The following is a 24,336-nucleotide window of genomic DNA, read 5'->3' as shown; positions in this document are numbered from 1 at the left end:
TTTAATGCCTGCAGACTATAAAAGAGAAACCAACCCAAAAAGTTTGGTTGATTAGTCTGTGGCATTCTTTTAAACTGTTGCTTATGGCGGTCTGTGTGAGCTTCTCAGTGACATTCAGCCATCCAGGTATCCCGCCTGCAGTAGACGGAATGTGGCAATGGAACGCTTGCTGCGCGTGTCATAATAGGCTCTGAGCCTTTATATACCTGCGCACAGCAGCAGCCACCTTCAGTCTGCTGCTGGACAGCCAGCAGCAGCAGCAGCAGGAGAGGTAATTAATCAGCAACCCTCCTGCTAAGGGTAGACAGCTGCTCGTTCCACCCCCCCCCCCCCCGCCTTAATTGGTTCTCCTCCCTTCCAACGGTGTTGAGGCGGGTGGGAACAGCCGGGGGTTGAGGGTACTGTGCTAAAAGAGGTGGAGTTATGCAGATCTAAAACGCGTGGATTGCAGCAGCAGCAAGCCGAAAAGTGCAGGCATGTGAGGGATCTAGAGGTTGACAGCATGTCTTCTTAACGGGAGTCCAGGTGGCCATCTCCACAAATGGACTTTTCAGAATCCTTGGGTGGCACCGTAGTCGGAAACCAATTCTGGTTATCGCTTCTCGGCCTTTTGGCTAAGATCAAGTGTAGTATCTGTTCTTATCAGTTTAATATCTGATACGTCCCCTATCTGGGGACCATATATTAAATGGATTTTTAGAACAGGGAGATGGAAAAAGAGCTTGCTCTGTCCACTCAACGCATTGACCTGGTATTGCAGTATCTCCAGGACCGGTGCACCCCTTCTTTAATGCAGTTTCTAAAATCAGAAAGAATTGAATTCAATGCTTTTTGTTCATTTTGCTTGTTTGTCGGATTTTGGGATGGACTCTTTGGCTTTGCTTTTCTTCTCCTCATTGGATTTTTCATGTTAAAAGTTGCAGAAGCCAGATGACAAGCTCATTTTGGTTCAACTTCAGCAACTGTGCATTGCATTGCCATGTAATGTAATGTAATGCAATGCTATCTATCTAGCTCTCCCTCTATACTTCCTTTTGGATAAACAGACATATTAGGCAAGCATTTTGGAGCTTTCACCTAAATAACTACAGGTGGTGAGATAAGCTGCACAATATAATTGACCTTTCAGTATATTGTTGCACACACACCATCTATTTAGCAAATGCCCTTGTTATCAACAGCAGCCTTTTAAACTCACCTGAGCTAACAGGTATGTGAGCTGGTTACTCTGCTGCGCTTAAAATTTCTTTTTTGGTTTGCTACAATGCCTTTTCTGAAACGTTGTCTCCCTCTGCTGGAACACTGACTTCTTTCATTTAATGCCTGCAGACTATAAAAGAGAAACCAACCCAAAAAGTTTGGTTGATTAGTCTGTGGCATTCTTTTAAACTGTTGCTTATGGCGGTCTCTGTGAGCTTCTCAGTGACATTCAGCCATCCAGGTATCCCGCCTGCAGTAGACGGAATGTGGCAATGGAACGCTGGCTGCGCGTGTCATAATAGGCTCTGAGCCTTTATATACCTGCGCACAGCAGCAGCCACCTTCAGTCTGCTGCTGGACAGCCAGCAGCAGCAGCAGCAGGAGAGGTAATTAATCAGCAACCCTCCTGCTAAGGGTAGACAGCTGCTCGTTCCACCCCCCCCCCCGCCTTAATTGGTTCTCCTCCCTTCCAACGGTGTTGAGGCGGGTGGGAACAGCCGGGGGTTGAGGGTACTGTGCTAAAAGAGGTGGAGTTATGCAGATCTAAAACGCGTGGATTGCAGCAGCAGCAAGCCGAAAAGTGCAGGCATGTGAGGGATCTAGAGGTTGACAGCATGTCTTCTTAACGGGAGTCCAGGTGGCCATCTCCACAAATGGACTTTTCAGAATCCTTGGGTGGCACCGTAGTCGGAAACCAATTCTGGTTATCGCTTCTCGGCCTTTTGGCTAAGATCAAGTGTAGTATCTTTCGAAAAGGCGGTTTTGGATGTTGGCCGCCCTAGTAGATTGATACATTATGCACACTGGGGTTTAGGCGCTTGTTAGTACGCCAGGTGGCTAATATAGTCATCTGGTGGAAAGCATGGCCCCCCAGGATCGACGCCATTGGGCCGGGGAAGATCGAAAGCCCGAAGTGTGAAGTGCCCCAGGAGTGGTGACCCTGGGGTGCCTTAACTCACTGGGATTGGGAACCCCACTTGAGTTTATGGCACATTTGCACAAGCACTTCAAATTTTCTTTCTTCGCACACACCCTTATTCCGGGCCTTCTGGCCTTAGGATGGGGAATTTTTCAATTCCCGGTCGAAGGTCCGGGCAGTATTATACTGTGAAACCTTCACTATTTATTTAATTTCTTTGTCACTGTGTGTCCACTTATTCACGTGTGTCACGTCCTACTAGGATTTTGTCGGGATGCGGTTCCCTTACGGGTTCCTCTCTTGGCAGGTCTAGGGGGGGAGTGTGTGGCCATCAGGTTCCGCTCCCCCCTGAACCCCTCTGGCTCTCCTCTTTCGGGAGGAGAGCATTGTTGGCTCCCCTCTTCCGGGAGGGGAGCACAGTCTTTGGCTCCCAGTGCCTTGCTCGGGTGAGAACTCGGGCAGGTGCTGGGGGTAAGATTGGGTCGCCTCTGGCTTCGGCTGGAGGTGGCTTTTTGTCCCTGTTCCTCGCTGTGGCCTTTTGGCTCGGAGGGACGGGGAATGGTTTGGGGGACCCTTTTCCTTTTGGAGAGGGTTTCAAGAAGACCAGCATCCTAGTGCACTTTTTTTGTGGCACTTGTCACTTTTTTAAGCGCACTCGGGTTTTGTACACGAATTCGGGCTTTCGATAAAAAAAAAATCTGTTCTTATCAGTTTAATATCTGATACGTCCCCTATCTCTGGACCATATATTAAATGGATTTTTAGAACAGGGAGATGGAAAAAGAGCTTGCTCTGTCCACTCCACGCATTGACCTGGTATTGCAGTATCTCCAGGACCGGTGCACCCCTTCTTTAATGCAGTTTCTAAAATCAGAAAGAATTGAATTCAATGCTTTTTGTTCATTTTGCTTGTTTGTCGGATTTTGGGATGGACTCTTTGGCTTTGCTTTTCTTCTCCTCATTGGATTTTTCATGTTAAAAGTTGCAGAAGCCAGTTGACAAGCTCATTTTGGTTCAACTTCAGCAACTGTGCATTGCATTGCCATGTAATGTAATGTAATGCAATGCTATCTATCTAGCTCTCCCTCTATACTTCCTTTTGGATAAACAGACATATTAGGCAAGCATTTTGGAGCTTTCACCTAAATAACTACAGGTGGTGAGATAAGCTGCACAATATAATTGACCTTTCAGTATATTGTTGCACACACACCATCTATTTAGCAAATGCCCTTGTTATCAACAGCAGCCTTTTAAACTCACCTGAGCTAACAGGTATGTGAGCTGGTTACTCTGCTGCGCTTAAAATTTCTTTTTTGGTTTGCTACAATGCCTTTTCTGAAACGTTGTCTCCCTCTGCTGGAACACTGACTTCTTTCATTTAATGCCTGCAGACTATAAAAGAGAAACCAACCCAAAAAGTTTGGTTGATTAGTCTGTGGCATTCTTTTAAACTGTTGCTTATGGCGGTCTCTGTGAGCTTCTCAGTGACATTCAGCCATCCAGGTATCCCGCCTGCAGTAGACGGAATGTGGCAATGGAACGCTGGCTGCGCGTGACATAATAGGCTCTGAGCCTTTATATACCTGCGCACAGCAGCAGCCACCTTCAGTCTGCTGCTGGACAGCCAGCAGCAGCAGCAGCAGGAGAGGTAATTAATCAGCAACCCTCCTGCTAAGGGTAGACAGCTGCTCGTTCCACCCCCCCCCCCGCCTTAATTGGTTCTCCTCCCTTCCAACGGTGTTGAGGCGGGTGGGAACAGCCGGGGGTTGAGGGTACTGTGCTAAAAGAGGTGGAGTTATGCAGATCTAAAACGCGTGGATTGCAGCAGCAGCAAGCCGAAAAGTGCAGGCATGTGAGGGATCTAGAGGTTGACAGCATGTCTTCTTAACGGGAGTCCAGGTGGCCATCTCCACAAATGGACTTTTCAGAATCCTTGGGTGGCACCGTAGTCGGAAACCAATTCTGGTTATCGCTTCTCGGCCTTTTGGCTAAGATCAAGTGTAGTATCTTTCGAAAAGGCGGTTTTGGATGTTGGCCGCCCTAGTTGATTGATACATTATGCACACTGGGGTTTAGGCGCTTGTTAGTACGCCAGGTGGCTAATATAGTCATCTGGTGGAAAGCATGGCCCCCCAGGATCGACGCCATTGGGCCGGGGAAGATCGAAAGCCCGAAGTGTGAAGTGCCCTAGGAGTGGTGACCCTGGGGTGCCTTAACTCACTGGGATTGGGAACCCCACTTGAGTTTATGGCACATTTGCACAAGCACTTCAAATTTTCTTTCTTTGCACACACCCTTATTCCGGGCCTTCTGGCCTTAGGATGGGGAATTTTTCAATTCCCGGTCGAAGGTCCGGGCAGTATTATACTGTGAAACCTTCACTATTTATTTAATTTTTTTGTCACTGTGTGTCCACTTTTTCACGTGTGTCCACATCCTTACTAGGATTTTGTCGGGATGCGGTTCCCTTACGGGTTCCTCTCTTGGCAGGTCTAGGGGGGGAGTGTGTGGCCATCAGGTTCCGCTCCCCCCTGAACCCCCCTGGCTCTCCTCTTTCGGGAGGAGAGCGTTGTTGGCTCCCCTCTTCTGGGAGGGGAGCACAGTCTTTGGCTCCCAGTGCCTTGCTCGGGTGAGAACTCGGGCAGGTGCTGGGGGTAGGATTGGGTTGCCTCTGGCTCTGGCTGGAGGTGGCTATTTGTCCCTGTTCCTCGCTGTGGCCTTCTGGCTCGGAGGGACGGGGAATGGTTTGGGGGACCCTTCTCCTTTTGGAGAGGGTTTCAAGAAGACCAGCATCCTAGTGCACTTTTTTTGTGGCACTTGTCAATTTTTAAGCGCACTCGGGTTTTGTACACGAATTCGGGCTTTCGATAAAAAGAAAAAAATCTGTTCTTATCAGTTCTTATCAGTTTAATATCTGATACGTCCCCTATCTGGGGACCATATATTAAATGGATTTTTAGAACAGGGAGATGGAAAAAGAGCTTGCTCTGTCCACTCCACGCAGTGACCTGGTATTGCAGTATCTCCAGGACCGGTGCACCCCTTCTTTAATGCAGTTTCTAAAATCAGAAAGAATTGAATTCAATGCTTTTTGTTCATTTTGCTTGTTTGTCGGATTTTGGGATGGACTCTTTGGCTTTGCTTTTCTTCTCCTCATTGGATTTTTCATGTTAAAAGTTGCAGAAGCCAGATGACAAGCTCATTTTGGTTCAACTTCAGCAACTGTGCATTGCATTGCCATGTAATGTAATGTAATGCAATGCTATCTATCTAGCTCTCCCTCTATACTTCCTTTTGGATAAACAGACATATTAGGCAAGCATTTTGGAGCTTTCACCTAAATAACTACAGGTGGTGAGATAAGCTGCACAATATAATTGACCTTTCAGTATATTGTTGCACACACACCATCTATTTAGCAAATGCCCTTGTTATCAACAGCAGCCTTTTAAACTCACCTGAGCTAACAGGTATGTGAGCTGGTTACTCTGCTGCGCTTAAAATTTCTTTTTTGGTTTGCTACAATGCCTTTTCTGAAACGTTGTCTCCCTCTGCTGGAACACTGACTTCTTTCATTTAATGCCTGCAGACTATAAAAGAGAAACCAACCCAAAAAGTTTGGTTGATTAGTCTGTGGCATTCTTTTAAACTGTTGCTTATGGCGGTCTCTGTGAGCTTCTCAGTGACATTCAGCCATCCAGGTATCCCGCCTGCAGTAGACGGAATGTGGCAATGGAACGCTGGCTGCGCGTGTCATAATAGGCTCTGAGCCTTTATATACCTGCGCACAGCAGCAGCCACCTTCAGTCTGCTGCTGGACAGCCAGCAGCAGCAGCAGCAGGAGAGGTAATTAATCAGCAACCCTCCTGCTAAGGGTAGACAGCTGCTCGTTCCACCCCCCCCCCCGCCTTAATTGGTTCTCCTCCCTTCCAACGGTGTTGAGGCGGGTGGGAACAGCCGGGGGTTGAGGGTACTGTGCTAAAAGAGGTGGAGTTATGCAGATCTAAAACGCGTGGATTGCAGCAGCAGCAAGCCGAAAAGTGCAGGCATGTGAGGGATCTAGAGGTTGACAGCATGTCTTCTTAACGGGAGTCCAGGTGGCCATCTCCACAAATGGACTTTTCAGAATCCTTGGGTGGCACCGTAGTCGGAAACCAATTCTGGTTATCGCTTCTCGGCCTTTTGGCTAAGATCAAGTGTAGTATCTTTCGAAAAGGCGGTTTTGGATGTTGGCCGCCCTAGTAGATTGATACATTATGCACACTGGGGTTTAGGCGCTTGTTAGTACGCCAGGTGGCTAATATAGTCATCTGGTGGAAAGCATGGCCCCCCAGGATCGACGCCATTGGGCCGGGGAAGATCGAAAGCCCGAAGTGTGAAGTGCCCCAGGAGTGGTGACCCTGGGGTGCCTTAACTCACTGGGATTGGGAACCCCACTTGAGTTTATGGCACATTTGCACAAGCACTTCAAATTTTCTTTCTTCGCACACACCCTTATTCCGGGCCTTCTGGCCTTAGGATGGGGAATTTTTCAATTCCCGGTCGAAGGTCCGGGCAGTATTATACTGTGAAACCTTCACTATTTATTTAATTTCTTTGTCACTGTGTGTCCACTTATTCACGTGTGTCACGTCCTACTAGGATTTTGTCGGGATGCGGTTCCCTTACGGGTTCCTCTCTTGGCAGGTCTAGGGGGGGAGTGTGTGGCCATCAGGTTCCGCTCCCCCCTGAACCCCTCTGGCTCTCCTCTTTCGGGAGGAGAGCATTGTTGGCTCCCCTCTTCCGGGAGGGGAGCACAGTCTTTGGCTCCCAGTGCCTTGCTCGGGTGAGAACTCGGGCAGGTGCTGGGGGTAAGATTGGGTCGCCTCTGGCTTCGGCTGGAGGTGGCTTTTTGTCCCTGTTCCTCGCTGTGGCCTTTTGGCTCGGAGGGACGGGGAATGGTTTGGGGGACCCTTTTCCTTTTGGAGAGGGTTTCAAGAAGACCAGCATCCTAGTGCACTTTTTTTGTGGCACTTGTCACTTTTTTAAGCGCACTCGGGTTTTGTACACGAATTCGGGCTTTCGATAAAAAAAAAATCTGTTCTTATCAGTTTAATATCTGATACGTCCCCTATCTCTGGACCATATATTAAATGGATTTTTAGAACAGGGAGATGGAAAAAGAGCTTGCTCTGTCCACTCCACGCATTGACCTGGTATTGCAGTATCTCCAGGACCGGTGCACCCCTTCTTTAATGCAGTTTCTAAAATCAGAAAGAATTGAATTCAATGCTTTTTGTTCATTTTGCTTGTTTGTCGGATTTTGGGATGGACTCTTTGGCTTTGCTTTTCTTCTCCTCATTGGATTTTTCATGTTAAAAGTTGCAGAAGCCAGTTGACAAGCTCATTTTGGTTCAACTTCAGCAACTGTGCATTGCATTGCCATGTAATGTAATGTAATGCAATGCTATCTATCTAGCTCTCCCTCTATACTTCCTTTTGGATAAACAGACATATTAGGCAAGCATTTTGGAGCTTTCACCTAAATAACTACAGGTGGTGAGATAAGCTGCACAATATAATTGACCTTTCAGTATATTGTTGCACACACACCATCTATTTAGCAAATGCCCTTGTTATCAACAGCAGCCTTTTAAACTCACCTGAGCTAACAGGTATGTGAGCTGGTTACTCTGCTGCGCTTAAAATTTCTTTTTTGGTTTGCTACAATGCCTTTTCTGAAACGTTGTCTCCCTCTGCTGGAACACTGACTTCTTTCATTTAATGCCTGCAGACTATAAAAGAGAAACCAACCCAAAAAGTTTGGTTGATTAGTCTGTGGCATTCTTTTAAACTGTTGCTTATGGCGGTCTCTGTGAGCTTCTCAGTGACATTCAGCCATCCAGGTATCCCGCCTGCAGTAGACGGAATGTGGCAATGGAACGCTGGCTGCGCGTGACATAATAGGCTCTGAGCCTTTATATACCTGCGCACAGCAGCAGCCACCTTCAGTCTGCTGCTGGACAGCCAGCAGCAGCAGCAGCAGGAGAGGTAATTAATCAGCAACCCTCCTGCTAAGGGTAGACAGCTGCTCGTTCCACCCCCCCCCCCGCCTTAATTGGTTCTCCTCCCTTCCAACGGTGTTGAGGCGGGTGGGAACAGCCGGGGGTTGAGGGTACTGTGCTAAAAGAGGTGGAGTTATGCAGATCTAAAACGCGTGGATTGCAGCAGCAGCAAGCCGAAAAGTGCAGGCATGTGAGGGATCTAGAGGTTGACAGCATGTCTTCTTAACGGGAGTCCAGGTGGCCATCTCCACAAATGGACTTTTCAGAATCCTTGGGTGGCACCGTAGTCGGAAACCAATTCTGGTTATCGCTTCTCGGCCTTTTGGCTAAGATCAAGTGTAGTATCTTTCGAAAAGGCGGTTTTGGATGTTGGCCGCCCTAGTAGATTGATACATTATGCACACTGGGGTTTAGGCGCTTGTTAGTACGCCAGGTGGCTAATATAGTCATCTGGTGGAAAGCATGGCCCCCCAGGATCGACGCCATTGGGCCGGGGAAGATCGAAAGCCCGAAGTGTGAAGTGCCCTAGGAGTGGTGACCCTGGGGTGCCTTAACTCACTGGGATTGGGAACCCCACTTGAGTTTATGGCACATTTGCACAAGCACTTCAAATTTTCTTTCTTTGCACACACCCTTATTCCGGGCCTTCTGGCCTTAGGATGGGGAATTTTTCAATTCCCGGTCGAAGGTCCGGGCAGTATTATACTGTGAAACCTTCACTATTTATTTAATTTTTTTGTCACTGTGTGTCCACTTTTTCACGTGTGTCCACATCCTTTCTAGGATTTTGTCGGGATGCGGTTCCCTTACGGGTTCCTCTCTTGGCAGGTCTAGGGGGGGAGTGTGTGGCCATCAGGTTCCGCTCCCCCCTGAACCCCCCTGGCTCTCCTCTTTCGGGAGGAGAGCGTTGTTGGCTCCCCTCTTCTGGGAGGGGAGCACAGTCTTTGGCTCCCAGTGCCTTGCTCGGGTGAGAACTCGGGCAGGTGCTGGGGGTAGGATTGGGTTGCCTCTGGCTCTGGCTGGAGGTGGCTATTTGTCCCTGTTCCTCGCTGTGGCCTTCTGGCTCGGAGGGACGGGGAATGGTTTGGGGGACCCTTCTCCTTTTGGAGAGGGTTTCAAGAAGACCAGCATCCTAGTGCACTTTTTTTGTGGCACTTGTCAATTTTTAAGCGCACTCGGGTTTTGTACACGAATTCGGGCTTTCGATAAAAAGAAAAAAATCTGTTCTTATCAGTTTAATATCTGATACGTCCCCTATCTGGGGACCATATATTAAATGGATTTTTAGAACAGGGAGATGGAAAAAGAGCTTGCTCTGTCCACTCCACGCAGTGACCTGGTATTGCAGTATCTCCAGGACCGGTGCACCCCTTCTTTAATGCAGTTTCTAAAATCAGAAAGAATTGAATTCAATGCTTTTTGTTCATTTTGCTTGTTTGTCGGATTTTGGGATGGACTCTTTGGCTTTGCTTTTCTTCTCCTCATTGGATTTTTCATGTTAAAAGTTGCAGAAGCCAGATGACAAGCTCATTTTGGTTCAACTTCAGCAACTGTGCATTGCATTGCCATGTAATGTAATGTAATGCAATGCTATCTATCTAGCTCTCCCTCTATACTTCCTTTTGGATAAACAGACATATTAGGCAAGCATTTTGGAGCTTTCACCTAAATAACTACAGGTGGTGAGATAAGCTGCACAATATAATTGACCTTTCAGTATATTGTTGCACACACACCATCTATTTAGCAAATGCCCTTGTTATCAACAGCAGCCTTTTAAACTCACCTGAGCTAACAGGTATGTGAGCTGGTTACTCTGCTGCGCTTAAAATTTCTTTTTTGGTTTGCTACAATGCCTTTTCTGAAACGTTGTCTCCCTCTGCTGGAACACTGACTTCTTTCATTTAATGCCTGCAGACTATAAAAGAGAAACCAACCCAAAAAGTTTGGTTGATTAGTCTGTGGCATTCTTTTAAACTGTTGCTTATGGCGGTCTCTGTGAGCTTCTCAGTGACATTCAGCCATCCAGGTATCCCGCCTGCAGTAGACGGAATGTGGCAATGGAACGCTGGCTGCGCGTGTCATAATAGGCTCTGAGCCTTTATATACCTGCGCACAGCAGCAGCCACCTTCAGTCTGCTGCTGGACAGCCAGCAGCAGCAGCAGCAGGTGAGGTAATTAATCAGCAACCCTCCTGCTAAGGGTAGACAGCTGCTCGTTCCACCCCCCCCCCGCCTTAATTGGTTCTCCTCCCTTCCAACGGTGTTGAGGCGGGTGGGAACAGCCGGGGGTTGAGGGTACTGTGCTAAAAGAGGTGGAGTTGTGCAGATCTAAAACGCGTGGATTGCAGCAGCAGCAAGCCGAAAAGTGCAGGCATGTGAGGGATCTAGAGGTTGACAGCATGTCTTCTTAACGGGAGTCCAGGTGGCCATCTCCACAAATGGACTTTTCAGAATCCTTGGGTGGCACCGTAGTCGGAAACCAATTCTGGTTATCGCTTCTCGGCCTTTTGGCTAAGATCAAGTGTAGTATCTGTTCTTATCAGTTTAATATCTGATACGTCCCCTATCTGGGGACCATATATTAAATGGATTTTTAGAACAGGGAGATGGAAAAAGAGCTTGCTCTGTCCACTCCACGCATTGACCTGGTATTGCAGTATCTCCAGGACTGGTGCACCCCTTCTTTAATGCAGTTTCTAAAATCAGAAAGAATTGAATTCAATGCTTTTTGTTCATTTTGCTTGTTTGTCGGATTTTGGGATGGACTCTTTGGCTTTGCTTTTCTTCTCCTCATTGGATTTTTCATGTTAAAAGTTGCAGAAGCCAGATGACAAGCTCATTTTGGTTCAACTTCAGCAACTGTGCATTGCATTGCCATGTAATGTAATGTAATGCAATGCTATCTATCTAGCTCTCCCTCTATACTTCCTTTTGGATAAACAGACATATTAGGCAAGCATTTTGGAGCTTTCACCTAAATAACTACAGGTGGTGAGATAAGCTGCACAATATAATTGACCTTTCAGTATATTGTTGCACACACACCATCTATTTAGCAAATGCCCTTGTTATCAACAGCAGCCTTTTAAACTCACCTGAGCTAACAGGTATGTGAGCTGGTTACTCTGCTGCGCTTAAAATTTCTTTTTTGGTTTGCTACAATGCCTTTTCTGAAACGTTGTCTCCCTCTGCTGGAACACTGACTTCTTTCATTTAATGCCTGCAGACTATAAAAGAGAAACCAACCCAAAAAGTTTGGTTGATTAGTCTGTGGCATTCTTTTAAACTGTTGCTTATGGCGGTCTCTGTGAGCTTCTCAGTGACATTCAGCCATCCAGGTATCCCGCCTGCAGTAGACGGAATGTGGCAATGGAACGCTGGCTGCGCGTGTCATAATAGGCTCTGAGCCTTTATATACCTGCGCACAGCAGCAGCCACCTTCAGTCTGCTGTTGGACAGCCAGCAGCAGCAGCAGCAGGAGAGGTAATTAATCAGCAACCCTCCTGCTAAGGGTAGACAGCTGCTCGTTCCACCCCCCCCCCCCGCCTTAATTGGTTCTCCTCCCTTCCAACGGTGTTGAGGCGGGTGGGAACAGCCAGGGGTTGAGGGTACTGTGCTAAAAGAGGTGGAGTTATGCAGATCTAAAACGCGTGGATTGCAGCAGCAGCAAGCCGAAAAGTGCAGGCATGTGAGGGATCTAGAGGTTGACAGCATGTCTTCTTAACGGGAGTCCAGGTGGCCATCTCCACAAATGGACTTTTCAGAATCCTTGGGTGGCACCGTAGTCGGAAACCAATTCTGGTTATCGCTTCTCGGCCTTTTGGCTAAGATCAAGTGTAGTATCTGTTCTTATCAGTTTAATATCTGATACGTCCCCTATCTGGGGACCATATATTAAATGGATTTTTAGAACAGGGAGATGGAAAAAGAGCTTGCTCTGTCCACTCCACGCATTGACCTGGTATTGCAGTATCTCCAGGACCGGTGCACCCCTTCTTTAATGCAGTTTCTAAAATCAGAAAGAATTGAATTCAATGCTTTTTGTTCATTTTGCTTGTTTGTCGGATTTTGGGATGGACTCTTTGGCTTTGCTTTTCTTCTCCTCATTGGATTTTTCATGTTAAAAGTTGCAGAAGCCAGATGACAAGCTCATTTTGGTTCAACTTCAGCAACTGTGCATTGCATTGCCATGTAATGTAATGTAATGCAATGCTATCTATCTAGCTCTCCCTCTATACTTCCTTTTGGATAAACAGACATATTAGGCAAGCATTTTGGAGCTTTCACCTAAATAACTACAGGTGGTGAGATAAGCTGCACAATATAATTGACCTTTCAGTATATTGTTGCACACACACCATCTATTTAGCAAATGCCCTTGTTATCAACAGCAGCCTTTTAAACTCACCTGAGCTAACAGGTATGTGAGCTGGTTACTCTGCTGCGCTTAAAATTTCTTTTTTGGTTTGCTACAATGCCTTTTCTGAAACGTTGTCTCCCTCTGCTGGAACACTGACTTCTTTCATTTAATGCCTGCAGACTATAAAAGAGAAACCAACCCAAAAAGTTTGGTTGATTAGTCTGTGGCATTCTTTTAAACTGTTGCTTATGGCGGTCTCTGTGAGCTTCTCAGTGACATTCAGCCATCCAGGTATCACGCCTGCAGTAGACGGAATGTGGCAATGGAACGCTGGCTGCGCGTGTCATAATAGGCTCTGAGCCTTTATATACCTGCGCACAGCAGCAGCCACCTTCAGTCTGCTGCTGGACAGCCAGCAGCAGCAGCAGGAGAGGTAATTAATCAGCAACCCTCCTGCTAAGGGTAGACAGCTGCTCGTTCCACCCCCCCCCCCGCCTTAATTGGTTCTCCTCCCTTCCAACGGTGTTGAGGCGGGTGGGAACAGCCGGGGGTTGAGGGTACTGTGCTAAAAGAGGTGGAGTTATGCAGATCTAAAACGCGTGGATGGCAGCAGCAGCAAGCCGAAAAGTGCAGGCATGTGAGGGATCTAGAGGTTGACAGCATGTCTTCTTAACGGGAGTCCAGGTGGCCATCTGCACAAATGGACTTTTCAGAATCCTTGGGTGGCACCGTAGTCGGAAACCAATTCTGGTTATCGCTTCTCGGCCTTTTGGCTAAGATCAAGTGTAGTATCTGTTCTTATCAGTTTAATATCTGATACGTCCCCTATCTGGGGACCATATATTAAATGGATTTTTAGAACAGGGAGATGGAAAAAGAGCTTGCTCTGTCCACTCCACGCATTGACCTGGTATTGCAGTATCTCCAGGACCGGTGTACCCCTTCTTTAATGCAGTTTCTAAAATCAGAAAGAATTGAATTCAATGCTTTTTGTTCATTTTGCTTGTTTGTCGGATTTTGGGATGGACTCTTTGGCTTTGCTTTTCTTCTCCTCATTGGATTTTTCATGTTAAAAGTTGCAGAAGCCAGATGACAAGCTCATTTTGGTTCAACTTCAGCAACTGTGCATTGCATTGCCATGTAATGTAATGTAATGCAATGCTATCTATCTAGCTCTCCCTCTATACTTCCTTTTGGATAAACAGACATATTAGGCAAGCATTTTGGAGCTTTCACCTAAATAACTACAGGTGGTGAGATAAGCTGCACAATATAATTGACCTTTCAGTATATTGTTGCACACACACCATCTATTTAGCAAATGCCCTTGTTATCAACAGCAGCCTTTTAAACTCACCTGAGCTAACAGTTATGTGAGCTGGTTACTCTGCTGCGCTTAAAATTTATTTTTTGGTTTGCTACAATGCCTTTTCTGAAACGTTGTCTCCCTCTGCTGGAACACTGACTTCTTTCATTTAATGCCTGCAGACTATAAAAGAGCAACCAACCCAAAAAGTTTGGTTGATTAGTCTGTGGCATTCTTTTAAACTGTTGCTTATGGCGGTCTCTGTGAGCTTCTCAGTGACATTCAGCCATCCAGGTATCCCGCCTGCAGTAGACGGAATGTGGCAATGGAACGCTGGCTGCGCGTGTCATAATAGGCTCTGAGCCTTTATATACCTGCGCACAGCAGCAGCCACCTTCAGTCTGCTGCTGGACAGCCAGCAGCAGCAGCAGCAGGAGAGGTAATTAATCAGCAACCCTCCTGCTAAGGGTAGACAGCTGCTCGTTCCACCCCCCCCCCCCACCTTAATTGGTTCTCCTCCCTTCCAACGGTGTTGAGGCGGGTGGGAACAGCCGGGGGTTGAGGGTACTGTGCTAAAAGAGGTGGAGTTATGCAGATCTAAAACGCGTGGATTGCAGCAGCAGCAAGCCGAAAAGTGCAGGCATGTGAGGGATCTAGAGGTTGACAGCATGTCTTCTTAACGGGAGTCCAGGTGGCCATCTCCACAAATGGACTTTTCAGAATCCTTGGGTGGCATCGTAGTCGGAAACCAATTCTGGTTATCGCTTCTCGGCCTTTTGGCTAAGATCAAGTGTAGTATCTTTTCTTATCAGTTTAATATCTGATACGTCCCCTATCTGGGGACCATATATTAAATGGATTTTTAGAACAGGGAGATGGAAAAAGAGCTTGCTCTGTCCACTCCACGCAGTGACCTGGTATTGCAGTATCTCCAGGACCGGTGCACCCCTTCTTTAATGCAGTTTCTAAAATCAGAAAGAATTGAATTCAATGCTTTTTGTTCATTTTGCTTGTTTGTCGGATTTTGGGATGGACTCTTTGGCTTTGCTTTTCTTCTCCTCATTGGATTTTTCATGTTAAAAGTTGCAGAAGCCAGATGACAAGCTCATTTTGGTTCAACTTCAGCAACTGTGCATTGCATTGCCATGTAATGTAATGTAATGCAATGCTATCTATCTAGCTCTCCCTCTATACTTCCTTTTGGATAAACAGACATATTAGGCAAGCATTTTGGAGCTTTCACCTAAATAACTACAGGTGGTGAGATAAGCTGCACAATATAATTGACCTTTCAGTATATTGTTGCACACACACCATCTATTTAGCAAATGCCCTTGTTATCAACAGCAGCCTTTTAAACTCACCTGAGCTAACAGGTATGTGAGCTGGTTACTCTGCTGCGCTTAAAATTTCTTTTTTGGTTTGCTACAATGCCTTTTCTGAAACGTTGTCTCCCTCTGCTGGAACACTGACTTCTTTCATTTAATGCCTGCAGACTATAAAAGAGAAACCAACCCAAAAAGTTTGGTTGATTAGTCTGTGGCATTCTTTTAAACTGTTGCTTATGGCGGTCTCTGTGAGCTTCTCAGTGACATTCAGCCATCCAGGTATCCCGCCTGCAGTAGACGGAATGTGGCAATGGAACGCTGGCTGCGCGTGTCATAATAGGCTCTGAGCCTTTATATACCTGCGCACAGCAGCAGCCACCTTCAGTCTGCTGCTGGACAGCCAGCAGCAGCAGCAGCAGGAGAGGTAATTAATCAGCAACCCTCCTGCTAAGGGTAGACAGCTGCTCGTTCCACCCCCCCCCCCCGCCTTAATTGGTTCTCCTCCCTTCCAATGGTGTTGAGGCGGGTGGGAACAGCCGGGGGTTGAGGGTACTGTGCTAAAAGAGGTGGAGTTATGCAGATCTAAAACGCGTGGATTGCAGCAGCAGCAAGCCGAAAAGTGCAGGCATGTGAGGGATCTAGAGGTTGACAGCATGTCTTCTTAACGGGAGTCCAGGTGGCCATCTCCACAAATGGACTTTTCAGAATCCTTGGGTGGCATCGTAGTCGGAAACCAATTCTGGTTATCGCTTCTCGGCCTTTTGGCTAAGATCAAGTGTAGTATCTTTTCTTATCAGTTTAATATCTGATACGTCCCCTATCTGGGGACCATATATTAAATGGATTTTTAGAACAGGGAGATGGAAAAAGAGCTTGCTCTGTCCACTCCACGCAGTGACCTGGTATTGCAGTATCTCCAGGACCGGTGCACCCCTTCTTTAATGCAGTTTCTAAAATCAGAAAGAATTGAATTCAATGCTTTTTGTTCATTTTGCTTGTTTGTCGGATTTTGGGATGGACTCTTTGGCTTTGCTTTTCTTCTCCTCATTGGATTTTTCATGTTAAAAGTTGCAGAAGCCAGATGACAAGCTCATTTTGGTTCAACTTCAGCAACTGTGCATTGCATTGCCATGTAATGTAATGTAATGCAATGCTATCTATCTAGCTCTCCCTCTATACTTCCTTTTGGATAAACAGACATATTAGGCAAGCATTTTGGAGCTTTCACCTAAATAACTACAGGTGGTGAGATAAGCTGCACAATATAATTGACCTTTCAGTATATTGTTGCACACACACCATCTATTTAGCAAATGCCCTTGTTATCAACAGCAGCCTTTTAAACTCACCTGAGCTAACAGGTATGTGAGCTGGTTACTCTGCTGCGCTTAAAATTTCTTTTTTGGTTTGCTACAATGCCTTTTCTGAAACGTTGTCTCCCTCTGCTGGAACACTGACTTCTTTCATTTAATGCCTGCAGACTATAAAAGAGAAACCAACCCAAAAAGTTTGGTTGATTAGTCTGTGGCATTCTTTTAAATTGTTGCTTATGGCGGTCTCTGTGAGCTTCTCAGTGACATTCAGCCATCCAGGTATCCCGCCTGCAGTAGACGGAATGTGGCAATGGAACGCTGGCTGCGCGTGTCATAATAGGCTCTGAGCCTTTATATACCTGCGCACAGCAGCAGCCACCTTCATTCTGCTGTTGGACAGCCAGCAGCAGCAGCAGCAGGAGAGGTAATTAATCAGCAACCCTCCTGCTAAGGGTAGACAGCTGCTCGTTCCACCCCCCCCCCCGCCTTAATTGGTTCTCCTCCCTTCCAACGGTGTTGAGGCGGGTGGGAACAGCCAGGGGTTGAGGGTACTGTGCTAAAAGAGGTGGAGTTATGCAGATCTAAAACGCGTGGATTGCAGCAGCAGCAAGCCGAAAAGTGCAGGCATGTGAGGGATCTAGAGGTTGACAGCATGTCTTCTTAACGGGAGTCCAGGTGGCCATCTCCACAAATGGACTTTTCAGAATCCTTGGGTGGCACCGTAGTCGGAAACCAATTCTGGTTATCGCTTCTCGGCCTTTTGGCTAAGATCAAGTGTAGTATCTGTTCTTATCAGTTTAATATCTGATACGTCCCCTATCTGGGGACCATATATTAAATGGATTTTTAGAACAGGGAGATGGAAAAAGAGCTTGCTCTGTCCACTCCACGCATTGACCTGGTATTGCAGTATCTCCAGGACCGGTGCACCCCTTCTTTAATGCAGTTTCTAAAATCAGAAAGAATTGAATTCAATGCTTTTTGTTCATTTTGCTTGTTTGTCGGATTTTGGGATGGACTCTTTGGCTTTGCTTTTCTTCTCCTCATTGGATTTTTCATGTTAAAAGTTGCAGAAGCCAGATGACAAGCTCATTTTGGTTCAACTTCAGCAACTGTGCATTGCATTGCCATGTAATGTAATGTAATGCAATGCTATCTATCTAGCTCTCCCTCTATACTTCCTTTTGGATAAACAGACATATTAGGCAAGCATTTTGGAGCTTTCACCTAAATAACTACAGGTGGTGAGATAAGCTGCACAATATAATTGACCTTTCAGTATATTGTTGCACACACACCATCTATTTAGCAAATGCCCTTGTTATCAACAGCAGCCTTTTAAACTCACCTGAGCTAACAGGTATGTGAGCTGGTTACTCTGCTGCGCTTAAAATTTCTTTTTTGGTTTGCTACAATGCCTTTTCTGAAACGTTGTCTCCCTCTGCTGGAACACTGACTTCTTTCATTTAATGCCTGCAGACTATAAAAGAGAAACCAACCCAAAAAGTTTGGTTGATTAGTCTGTGGCATTCTTTTAAACTGTTGCTTATGGCGGTCTCTGTGAGCTTCTCAGTGACATTCAGCCATCCAGGTATCCCGCCTGCAGTAGACGGAATGTGGCAATAGAACGCTGGCTGCGCGTGTCATAATAGGCTCTGAGCCTTTATATACCTGCGCACAGCAGCAGCCACCTTCAGTCTGCTGCTGGACAGCCAGCAGCAGCAGCAGCAGGAGAGGTAATTAATCAGCAACCCTCCTGCTAAGGGTAGACAGCTGCTCGTTCCACCCCCCCCCCCCCCGCCTTAATTGGTTCTCCTCCCTTCCAACGGTGTTGAGGCGGGTGGGAACAGCCGGGGGTTGAGGGTACTGTGCTAAAAGAGGTGGAGTTATGCAGATCTAAAACGCGTGGATTGCAGCAGCAGCAAGCCGAAAAGTGCAGGCATGTGAGGGATCTAGAGGTTGACAGCATGTCTTCTTAACGGGAGTCCAGGTGGCCATCTCCACAAATGGACTTTTCAGAATCCTTGGGTGGCATCGTAGTCGGAAACCAATTCTGGTTATCGCTTCTCGGCCTTTTGGCTAAGATCAAGTGTAGTATCTTTTCTTATCAGTTTAATATCTGATACGTCCCCTATCTGGGGACCATATATTAAATGGATTTTTAGAACAGGGAGATGGAAAAAGAGCTTGCTCTGTCCACTCCACGCATTGACCTGGTATTGCAGTATCTCCAGGACCGGTGCACCCCTTCTTTAATGCAGTTTCTAAAATCAGAAAGAATTGAATTCAATGCTTTTTGTTCATTTTGCTTGTTTGTCGGATTTTGGGATGGACTCTTTGGCTTTGCTTTTCTTCTCCTCATTGGATTTTTCATGTTAAAAGTTGCAGAAGCCAGATGACAAGCTCATTTTGGTTCAACTTCAGCAACTGTGCATTGCATTGCCATGTAATGTAATGTAATGCAATGCTATCTATCTAGCTCTCCCTCTATACTTCCTTTTGGATAAACAGACATATTAGGCAAGCATTTTGGAGCTTTCACCTAAATAACTACAGGTGGTGAGATAAGCTGCACAATATAATTGACCTTTCAGTATATTGTTGCACACACACCATCTATTTAGCAAATGCCCTTGTTATCAACAGCAGCCTTTTAAACTCACCTGAGCTAACAGGTATGTGAGCTGGTTACTCTGCTGCGCTTAAAATTTATTTTTTGGTTTGCTACAATGCCTTTTCTGAAACGTTGTCTCCCTCTGCTGGAACACTGACTTCTTTCATTTAATGCCTGCAGACTATAAAAGAGAAACCAACCCAAAAAGTTTGGTTGATTAGTCTGTGGCATTCTTTTAAACTGTTGCTTATGGCGGTCTCTGTGAGCTTCTCAGTGACATTCAGCCATCCAGGTATCCCGCCTGCAGTAGACGGAATGTGGCAATGGAACGCTGGCTGCGCGTGTCATAATAGGCTCTGAGCCTTTATATACCTGCGCACAGCAGCAGCCACCTTCAGTCTGCTGCTGGACAGCCAGCAGCAGCAGCAGCAGGAGAGGTAATTAATCAGCAACCCTCCTGCTAAGGGTAGACAGCTGCTCGTTCCACCCCCCCCCCGCCTTAATTGGTTCTCCTCCCTTCCAACGATGTTGAGGCGGGTGGGAACAGCCGGGGGTTGAGGGTACTGTGCTAAAAGAGGTGGAGTTATGCAGATCTAAAACGCGTGGATTGCAGCAGCAGCAAGCCGAAAAGTGCAGGCATGTGAGGGATCTAGAGGTTGACAGCATGTCTTCTTAACGGGAGTCCAGGTGGCCATCTCCACAAATGGACTTTTCAGAATCCTTGGGTGGCACCGTAGTCGGAAACCAATTCTGGTTATCGCTTCTCGGCCTTTTGGCTAAGATCAAGTGTAGTATCTGTTCTTATCAGTTTAATATCTGATACGTCCCCTATCTGGGGACCATATATTAAATGGATTTTTAGAACAGGGAGATGGAAAAAGAGCTTGCTCTGTCCACTCCACGCATTGACCTGGTATTGCAGTATCTCCAGGACCGGTGCACCCCTTCTTTAATGCAGTTTCTAAAATCAGAAAGAATTGAATTCAATGCTTTTTGTTCATTTTGCTTGTTTGTCGGATTTTGGGATGGACTCTTTGGCTTTGCTTTTCTTCTCCTCATTGGATTTTTCATGTTAAAAGTTGCAGAAGCCAGATGACAAGCTCATTTTGGTTCAACTTCAGCAACTGTGCATTGCATTGCCATGTAATGTAATGTAATGCAATGCTATCTATCTAGCTCTCCCTCTATACTTCCTTTTGGATAAACAGACATATTAGGCAAGCATTTTGGAGCTTTCACCTAAATAACTACAGGTGGTGAGATAAGCTGCACAATATAATTGACCTTTCAGTATATTGTTGCACACACACCATCTATTTAGCAAATGCCCTTGTTATCAACAGCAGCCTTTTAAACTCACCTGAGCTAACAGGTATGTGAGCTGGTTACTCTGCTGCGCTTAAAATTTCTTTTTTGGTTTGCTACAATGCCTTTTCTGAAACGTTGTCTCCCTCTGCTGGAACACTGACTTCTTTCATTTAATGCCTGCAGACTATAAAAGAGAAACCAACCCAAAAAGTTTGGTTGATTAGTCTGTGGCATTCTTTTAAACTGTTGCTTATGGCGGTCTCTGTGAGCTTCTCAGTGACATTCAGCCATCCAGGTATCCCGCCTGCAGTAGACGGAATGTGGCAATGGAACGCTGGCTGCGCCTGTCATAATAGGCTCTGAGCCTTTATATACCTGCGCACAGCAGCAGCCACCTTCAGTCTGCTGCTGGACAGCCAGCAGCAGCAGCAGCAGGAGAGGTAATTAATCAGCAACCCTCCTGCTAAGGGTAGACAGCTGCTCGTTCCACCCCCCCCCCCGCCTTAATTGGTTCTCCTCCCTTCCAACGGTGTTGAGGCGGGTGGGAACAGCCGGGGGTTGAGGGTACTGTGCTAAAAGAGGTGGAGTTATGCAGATCTAAAACGCGTGGATTGCAGCAGCAGCAAGCCGAAAAGTGCAGGCATGTGAGGGATCTAGAGGTTGACAGCATGTCTTCTTAACGGGAGTCCAGGTGGCCATCTCCACAAATGGACTTTTCAGAATCCTTGGGTGGCACCGTAGTCGGAAACCAATTCTGGTTATCGCTTCTCGGCCTTTTGGCTAAGATCAAGTGTAGTATCTGTTCTTATCAGTTTAATATCTGATACGTCCCCTATCTGGGGACCATATATTAAATGGATTTTTAGAACAGGGAGATGGAAAAAGAGCTTGCTCTGTCCACTACACGCATTGACCTGGTATTGCAGTATCTCCAGGACCGGTGCACCCCTTCTTTAATGCAGTTTCTAAAATCAGAAAGAATTGAATTCAATGCTTTTTGTTCATTTTGCTTGTTTGTCGGATTTTGGGATGGACTCTTTGGCTTTGCTTTTCTTCTCCTCATTGGATTTTTCATGTTAAAAGTTGCAGAAGCCAGATGACAAGCTCATTTTGGTTCAACTTCAGCAACTGTGCATTGCATTGCCATGTAATGTAATGTAATGCAATGCTATCTATCTAGCTCTCCCTCTATACTTCCTTTTGGATAAACAGACATATTAGGCAAGCATTTTGGAGCTTTCACCTAAATAACTACAGGTGGTGAGATAAGCTGCACAATATAATTGACCTTTCAGTATATTGTTGCACACACACCATCTATTTAGCAAATGCCCTTGTTATCAACAGCAGCCTTTTAAACTCACCTGAGCTAACAGGTATGTGAGCTGGTTACTCTGCTGCGCTTAAAATTTCTTTTTTGGTTTGCTACAATGCCTTTTCTGAAACGTTGTCTCCCTCTGCTGGAACACTGACTTCTTTCATTTAATGCCTGCAGACTATAAAAGAGAAACCAACCCAAAAAGTTTGGTTGATTAGTTTGTGGCATTCTTTTAAACTGTTGCTTATGGCGGTCTCTGTGAGCTTCTCAGTGACATTCAGCCATCCAGGTATCCCGCCTGCAGTAGACGGAATGTGGCAATGGAACGCTGGCTGCGCGTGTCATAATAGGCTCTGAGCCTTTATATACCTGCGCACAGCAGCAGCCACCTTCAGTCTGCTGCTGGACAGCCAGCAGCAGCAGCAGCAGGAGAGGTAATTAATCAGCAACCCTCCTGCTAAGGGTAGACAGCTGCTCGTTCCACCCCCCCCCCCGCCTTAATTGGTTCTCCTCCCTTCCAACGGTGTTGAGGTGGGTGGGAACAGCCGGGGGTTGAGGGTACTGTGCTAAAAGAGGTGGAGTTATGCAGATCTAAAACGCGTGGATTGCAGCAGCAGCAAGCCGAAAAGTGCAGGCATGTGAGGGATCTAGAGGTTGACAGCATGTCTTCTTAACGGGAGTCCAGGTGGCCATCTCCACAAATGGACTTTTCAGAATCCTTGGGTGGCACCGTAGTCGGAAACCAATTCTGGTTATCGCTTCTCGGCCTTTTGGCTAAGATCAAGTGTAGTATCTGTTCTTATCAGTTTAATATCTGATACGTCCCCTATCTGGGGACCATATATTAAATGGATTTTTAGAACAGGGAGATGGAAAAAGAGCTTGCTCTGTCCACTCCACGCATTGACCTGGTATTGCAGTATCTCCAGGACCGGTGCACCCCTTCTTTAATGCAGTTTCTAAAATCAGAAAGAATTGAATTCAATGCTTTTTGTTCATTTTGCTTGTTTGTCGGATTTTGGGATGGACTCTTTGGCTTTGCTTTTCTTCTCCTCATTGGATTTTTCATGTTAAAAGTTGCAGAAGCCAGATGACAAGCTCATTTTGGTTCAACTTCAGCAACTGTGCATTGCATTGCCATGTAATGTAATGTAATGCAATGCTATCTATCTAGCTCTCCCTCTATACTTCCTTTTGGATAAACAGACATATTAGGCAAGCATTTTGGAGCTTTCACCTAAATAACTACAGGTGGTGAGATAAGCTGCACAATATAATTGACCTTTCAGTATATTGTTGCACACACACCATCTATTTAGCAAATGCCCTTGTTATCAACAGCAGCCTTTTAAACTCACCTGAGCTAACAGGTATGTGAGCTGGTTACTCTGCTGCGCTTAAAATTTCTTTTTTGGTTTGCTACAATGCCTTTTCTGAAACGTTGTCTCCCTCTGCTGGAACACTGACTTCTTTCATTTAATGCCTGCAGACTATAAAAGAGAAACCAACCCAAAAAGTTTGGTTGATTAGTTTGTGGCATTCTTTTAAACTGTTGCTTATGGCGGTCTCTGTGAGCTTCTCAGTGACATTCAGCCATCCAGGTATCCCGCCTGCAGTAGACGGAATGTGGCAATGGAACGCTGGCTGCGCGTGTCATAATAGGCTCTGAGCCTTTATATACCTGCGCACAGCAGCAGCCACCTTCAGTCTGCTGCTGGACAGCCAGCAGCAGCAGCAGCAGGAGAGGTAATTAATCAGCAACCCTCCTGCTAAGGGTAGACAGCTGCTCGTTCCACCCCCCCCCCCGCCTTAATTGGTTCTCCTCCCTTCCAACGGTGTTGAGGCGGGTGGGAACAGCCGGGGGTTGAGGGTACTGTGCTAAAAGAGGTGGAGTTATGCAGATCTAAAACGCGTGGATTGCAGCAGCAGCAAGCCGAAAAGTGCAGGCATGTGAGGGATCTAGAGGTTGACAGCATGTCTTCTTAACGGGAGTCCAGGTGGCCATCTCCACAAATGGACTTTTCAGAATCCTTGGGTGGCACCGTAGTCGGAAACCAATTCTGGTTATCGCTTCTCGGCCTTTTGGCTAAGATCAAGTGTAGTATCTGTTCTTATCAGTTTAATATCTGATACGTCCCCTATCTGGGGACCATATATTAAATGGATTTTTAGAACAGGGAGATGGAAAAAGAGCTTGCTCTGTCCACTCCACGCATTGACCTGGTATTGCAGTATCTCCAGGACCGGTGCACCCCTTCTTTAATGCAGTTTCTAAAATCAGAAAGAATTGAATTCAATGCTTTTTGTTCATTTTGCTTGTTTGTCGGATTTTGGGATGGACTCTTTGGCTTTGCTTTTCTTCTCCTCATTGGATTTTTCATGTTAAAAGTTGCAGAAGCCAGATGACAAGCTCATTTTGGTTCAACTTCAGCAACTGTGCATTGCATTGCCATGTAATGTAATGTAATGCAATGCTATCTATCTAGCTCTCCCTCTATACTTCCTTTTGGATAAACAGACATATTAGGCAAGCATTTTGGAGCTTTCACCTAAATAACTACAGGTGGTGAGATAAGCTGCACAATATAATTGACCTTTCAGTATATTGTTGCACACACACC

General features: G+C 46.2%; 15 non-coding genes and 5 pseudogenes across 15 annotated transcripts; all 20 read left to right on the top strand.

The window, feature by feature from the left end:
• Window positions 1–594: 594 nt before the first annotated feature.
• LOC141185363 (U2 spliceosomal RNA) lies at window positions 595–785 on the top strand. The gene has a single exon (XR_012260033.1). It is a non-coding gene; the product is annotated as a U2 spliceosomal RNA (small nuclear RNA).
• A 1,121-nt stretch (window positions 786–1,906) lies between these two features.
• Window positions 1,907–1,998, top strand: LOC141186254 (U2 spliceosomal RNA; annotated as a pseudogene).
• Window positions 1,999–2,787: 789 nt separating this feature from the next.
• On the top strand, window positions 2,788–2,969 carry LOC141186011 (U2 spliceosomal RNA). Its single transcript, XR_012260575.1, has one exon. It is a non-coding gene; the product is annotated as a U2 spliceosomal RNA (small nuclear RNA).
• A 1,121-nt stretch (window positions 2,970–4,090) lies between these two features.
• Window positions 4,091–4,182, top strand: LOC141186298 (U2 spliceosomal RNA; annotated as a pseudogene).
• An 819-nt stretch (window positions 4,183–5,001) lies between these two features.
• On the top strand, window positions 5,002–5,167 carry LOC141186015 (U2 spliceosomal RNA; annotated as a pseudogene).
• Window positions 5,168–6,288: 1,121 nt separating this feature from the next.
• On the top strand, window positions 6,289–6,380 carry LOC141186252 (U2 spliceosomal RNA; annotated as a pseudogene).
• A 789-nt stretch (window positions 6,381–7,169) lies between these two features.
• LOC141186010 (U2 spliceosomal RNA) lies at window positions 7,170–7,351 on the top strand. Its single transcript, XR_012260574.1, has one exon. It is a non-coding gene; the product is annotated as a U2 spliceosomal RNA (small nuclear RNA).
• A 1,121-nt stretch (window positions 7,352–8,472) lies between these two features.
• Window positions 8,473–8,564, top strand: LOC141186251 (U2 spliceosomal RNA; annotated as a pseudogene).
• Window positions 8,565–9,354: 790 nt separating this feature from the next.
• Window positions 9,355–9,539, top strand: LOC141185889 (U2 spliceosomal RNA). Its single transcript, XR_012260485.1, has one exon. It is a non-coding gene; the product is annotated as a U2 spliceosomal RNA (small nuclear RNA).
• A 1,120-nt stretch (window positions 9,540–10,659) lies between these two features.
• Window positions 10,660–10,850, top strand: LOC141184250 (U2 spliceosomal RNA). The gene has a single exon (XR_012259024.1). It is a non-coding gene; the product is annotated as a U2 spliceosomal RNA (small nuclear RNA).
• Window positions 10,851–11,972: 1,122 nt separating this feature from the next.
• On the top strand, window positions 11,973–12,163 carry LOC141189647 (U2 spliceosomal RNA). The gene has a single exon (XR_012263698.1). It is a non-coding gene; the product is annotated as a U2 spliceosomal RNA (small nuclear RNA).
• A 1,118-nt stretch (window positions 12,164–13,281) lies between these two features.
• Window positions 13,282–13,472, top strand: LOC141184407 (U2 spliceosomal RNA). Its single transcript, XR_012259165.1, has one exon. It is a non-coding gene; the product is annotated as a U2 spliceosomal RNA (small nuclear RNA).
• Window positions 13,473–14,594: 1,122 nt separating this feature from the next.
• Window positions 14,595–14,785, top strand: LOC141185575 (U2 spliceosomal RNA). Its single transcript, XR_012260225.1, has one exon. It is a non-coding gene; the product is annotated as a U2 spliceosomal RNA (small nuclear RNA).
• A 1,122-nt stretch (window positions 14,786–15,907) lies between these two features.
• On the top strand, window positions 15,908–16,098 carry LOC141185573 (U2 spliceosomal RNA). Its single transcript, XR_012260224.1, has one exon. It is a non-coding gene; the product is annotated as a U2 spliceosomal RNA (small nuclear RNA).
• A 1,121-nt stretch (window positions 16,099–17,219) lies between these two features.
• On the top strand, window positions 17,220–17,410 carry LOC141189646 (U2 spliceosomal RNA). Its single transcript, XR_012263697.1, has one exon. It is a non-coding gene; the product is annotated as a U2 spliceosomal RNA (small nuclear RNA).
• Window positions 17,411–18,534: 1,124 nt separating this feature from the next.
• Window positions 18,535–18,725, top strand: LOC141185249 (U2 spliceosomal RNA). The gene has a single exon (XR_012259929.1). It is a non-coding gene; the product is annotated as a U2 spliceosomal RNA (small nuclear RNA).
• A 1,120-nt stretch (window positions 18,726–19,845) lies between these two features.
• LOC141189645 (U2 spliceosomal RNA) lies at window positions 19,846–20,036 on the top strand. The gene has a single exon (XR_012263696.1). It is a non-coding gene; the product is annotated as a U2 spliceosomal RNA (small nuclear RNA).
• A 1,121-nt stretch (window positions 20,037–21,157) lies between these two features.
• LOC141184970 (U2 spliceosomal RNA) lies at window positions 21,158–21,348 on the top strand. Its single transcript, XR_012259675.1, has one exon. It is a non-coding gene; the product is annotated as a U2 spliceosomal RNA (small nuclear RNA).
• Window positions 21,349–22,469: 1,121 nt separating this feature from the next.
• On the top strand, window positions 22,470–22,660 carry LOC141189644 (U2 spliceosomal RNA). The gene has a single exon (XR_012263695.1). It is a non-coding gene; the product is annotated as a U2 spliceosomal RNA (small nuclear RNA).
• A 1,121-nt stretch (window positions 22,661–23,781) lies between these two features.
• Window positions 23,782–23,972, top strand: LOC141189643 (U2 spliceosomal RNA). The gene has a single exon (XR_012263694.1). It is a non-coding gene; the product is annotated as a U2 spliceosomal RNA (small nuclear RNA).
• Window positions 23,973–24,336: the final 364 nt, after the last annotated feature.

This window comes from Phyllobates terribilis, unplaced genomic scaffold (genome assembly GCF_046119375.1).
Source record: "Phyllobates terribilis strain yellow unplaced genomic scaffold, ASM4611937v1 Scaffold_40__1_contigs__length_11209783, whole genome shotgun sequence".
Classification (NCBI taxonomy): Eukaryota; Metazoa; Chordata; class Amphibia; order Anura; family Dendrobatidae; genus Phyllobates; species Phyllobates terribilis.
This window is presented reverse-complemented; position numbering and strand designations above follow the sequence as displayed.